General features: G+C 49.0%; 1 long non-coding RNA gene across 1 annotated transcript in view; it reads right to left on the minus strand.

The window, feature by feature from the left end:
* LOC142599220 (uncharacterized) overlaps window positions 1–3976 on the minus strand; it is a 434245-nt gene that overhangs the window by 347469 nt on the left and 82800 nt on the right. The window lies entirely within an intron of this gene.

Here is a 3976-nt window from a genome sequence, read left to right on the forward strand (position 1 = left end):
TCAACCCTCACCCTGCTTTCATGTTCACACGCATCCCACATCAGTCAGTCGTGAATTCACACTCACCCCAGTCAACCACACCACATACAATGCAACCATGCATTCATGCACCATGCATTCACAATACACCACATATAAATGCTGCACCACACACATGCGCGCACCCACTGAACCACTCACGCACTCGTGTTCAACCTACTCACACTCACCCCACACCACCTAGAATTGTGCTCACGCTCACCCCACACATGCTCAGACACTCACACTCATCCTGCTCAGTCACAGTGCACCCCTCCCATGTGCTCATACTTGCAACATACCACACAACAAAGTCACACCAAAACATTCACTCAGACTACACACAGCACGTGCTTGCACTCACCCCGCATGCACCCCATACACACTCACCCCATCCTCAGCCTGTGTGTACTGCACCACACAATCAAGCTATCACACTTGTACCACACTAGTCATCCCCCATTCCACATGCTCACAGTCACACTCCACTACACACATGCTCCCAGTCACACCACACCATGCTTAAAATCATAGAATCATAGAAGAATTCAGGTTGGAAGGGACTACCAGAGATCTTCTAGTTCAACCACCTACTAAAGCAAATTTAATTAGATCAGGTGTTTGACCACCCTCATGATTTAATTTTTTTCCTTATATGTAACCAGAATTTCCAAAGTTCCAACTTGTGTCTGCTGCCTCTCATTCTATCACTGCACATCTCAGAAGAGTCTGGCTCTGTCTTCTCTGTATCCTCCAATCAGGTAGTTGTAGACAGCAGTAAGGTCTCCCTTGAGTCTTCTCTCCTTCACGCTGAACAGTCCCGTTTCTCTCAGCCTCTCCTCGTACATTGTGTTCTCTAGCCACCGACCACCATGGTGACCTTCCCCTGAACTTGCTCCAGTATGTCAGTATCTTTCTTGTATCGGGAAGCCGCAAACTGGGCACAGCACTCAGAGAAGGATCACTTCCCTGCACTTGCTGGCCATGCTCTTGCTAATATAGCCCAGAAGGTAGCTGTCTGCCTTTGCTGCTCCTAACTCAGGTTAAACTTCTTGTCCACCAGGACTCCCAGGTCCTTTTCTGCAGAGCTTCTTCCTAACTAGTTGACCTCTCAGCCTGTCTTATTGCATGAGATTATTCCATCCCAGGTACATGGAAATTCATGAAGATCTTCTCGATTGAAAGCAGCCCTGAGGAGAAAGACTTGGGGGTATTGATTGATGAAAAGCTCAACATGAGCCGGCAGTGTGCGCTTGCAGCCCAGAAAGCCAACCCTGTCCTGGGCTGCATCAAAAGAAGTGTGACCAGCAGGTCGAGGGAGGTGATTCTGCCCCTCTACTCTGCTCTTGTGACACCCCACCTGGAGTACTGCATCCAGCTCTGGGGGCCCCAACATAAGAAGGACATGGAGCTGTTGGAGCGAGTCCAGAGGAGGGCCACGAAGCTGATCAGAGGGCTGGAGCACCTCTCCTATGAGGACAGGCTGAGAGAGTCAGGACTGTTCAGCCTGGAAAAGAGAAGGCTCTGGGGAGACCTTATAGCACCTTTCCAGTACCCCCCCAGAAGGGGGCCTACAGGAAAGATGGGGAGGGACTGTTTATCAGGGAGTGTAGTGACAGGACAAGGGGTAATGGCTTTAAACTGAAAGAGGGTAGATTTAGTTTAGGTATTAGGAAGAAATTCTTTACTGTGAGGGTGGTGAGGCACTGGAACAGGTTGCCCAGAGAGGTTGTGGAGGCCCCCTCCCTGGAAGTGTTTAAGACCAGGTTGGATGGGGCTTTGGACAACCTGGTCTAGTGGAGGGTGTCCCTGCCCATGGCAGGGGGGTTGGAACTAGATGGGCTTTAAGGTCCCTTCCAACCCAAACCATTCTATGATTCTATGATCCTGTCAGCCCATTTCTCCAGCCTGTCCAGGTCCCTCTGAATAGCAGCCTTGCCATACAGCATATTGACTGCTCCCCCTAATTTGACGTAATCTGAAAACTTGCTGAGAGTGCGCTCTGTCCCATCATCCAGGTCATTACTGAAGACATTTAACAGTATTGGGCCCAATATTGGCACCTGAGTGACCCTACTAGTTACTAGCCACCTGCTGTACGTCATACCTCTGATAACAACTGTGAGCCTGGCAGTGCAGCCAATTTTCCACCCACCTTATCATCCACTTATCCAGCTCATGTCTCACCAATTTGGTGATAAGGAGACTATGGGACACCATGTCAAAGACCTTACTAATGTCAAGGTATTCAACAGCTACTGCTCTCCCCTTGTCAACTGAGCCAGTCTCCTCATAGAAAGCAATCAGGTTGGTCAGGTATGATTTGTCCTTGGCAAACCCATGTTGGCCACTCCCATTCACCTTTTTACCCTTCATATGTTTAGAAATGGCTTATAAGAGGATTTGCTCCATAACCTTCCCAGGGACTGAGGTGATGGCTGATTAACCTTCTTGCCCCTCTTAAAGATGGGTATGACATTTGCCTTTTTCCAGTCATCAGGAACCTCCCACAATTGCCATGACCATTCGAAGATGATAGAGAGCAACCTCAAAATGACATCAACAGGCTCCTTCAGCACTCTCAGGTGCATCCCATCTGTTCCCATAGACTTGTGCGTGTCCAAGTGGGTTAAGTTCTCCCTGACTATTTTCTCTTCTGTGGGTACTTCTTTACTCCCACAGACTCTGCTAGGAGGCTCAGGAACCCGAGTAGCCTGAGAGCAAACCTTACCAGTGAAAACTGAGACAAAGAAAAGGCATCAAGTACCTCATCCTTTTCCCTGTTGCTTGTCACTAGTTCTCCTGCCCCACTGACCCACAATGGGCCCACACTCTCTTTAGTCTCCCTTTTGTTACCAACGTCCTTGTAGAAACTTTTCTTGTTGCCCTTCACCTCCCTTGCTAGTTTCAACATCAGCTGAGCTTTGGCTTTCCTGACTCCATTCCTACACGCGTAGGAAATATTTCTATATTACTCCCAAGTAGCGTGTCTGTGTGGGGGATGCCGGACTTGTCCAGGTTTGTTGGTGCTGAATACAGGGCCATTATGACCCAGCAGAAGGGGCCCTGGGGGAGTCCAGCTTGGGCAAGAGCAGGGATTGAGCAACTTGCTTATCTTGCACTGATAAGCACTGGACCTGAACAGGGGCAGGAGATGAGCAATTTGTTCATCGTAACAAGATGCGGAGCCTGACGGGTCTACTCCTCAATCAACTAAGTGACGCCTGGGGTGAGGGGGAGCCTTCACAGCTTGACAGTTACTTTGGTAAAACTCAACAGACCACCGCTCCTCTGTACTGAACGCCTTTGTTCTCCGCCACTTCCCCCCGCCAGCCCCGATCAACTGCACAACAAGCCTTGTTGAGGGCCAATTGGCACACAAGACCTGACTTAGTCCCACCTCACCAAAAGTATAAATCTGGCATTTAGAATCCTCTTTTTTGAGGACAAGAACTCCAACTATCCGGACGGGTCGATGGGCCTGGACCTCTCTCCTCCCCAAGCAGGGACGCCTCTTTGGTAAGACTTGCGCCTCCGATTATGTCGGATGTTACCCCCGGGAAAACTATCATTAACAAAAGTGCTGAACTATTAACTAGAGCTCAAAATTGTTTCAGTAAGTACATTTACCAACGGCAATTCCAAACTTTTTATATCTGTCGCCTCAATAAATTACCTATTTTTCTTTTCAACTTTGCGAAACTGTTTCAGTGAAAGTCCTTAGTGGGGCTCTGACAGGCAAACGTTGACTCTGATAAGTGGCTACACACATAACCCTTTAGACATAAACCGTTGACCAAGTCTGGGACTAAGACTGGACCTAGCCGCACCTAGGCTCCTCTCTGAGAAGGAGTTTAGAAAGCAAGGGGGCCCTTTCTGAACCTCGTGACTCAATGGGAGGGCCTCCCTCAGCCACACATCAAACTTGTACCCTTTTACGCGATACTGTGCTTCTATC

This window comes from Balearica regulorum, chromosome W (genome assembly GCF_011004875.1).
Source record: "Balearica regulorum gibbericeps isolate bBalReg1 chromosome W, bBalReg1.pri, whole genome shotgun sequence".
Lineage (NCBI taxonomy): Eukaryota > Metazoa > Chordata > Aves > Gruiformes > Gruidae > Balearica > Balearica regulorum.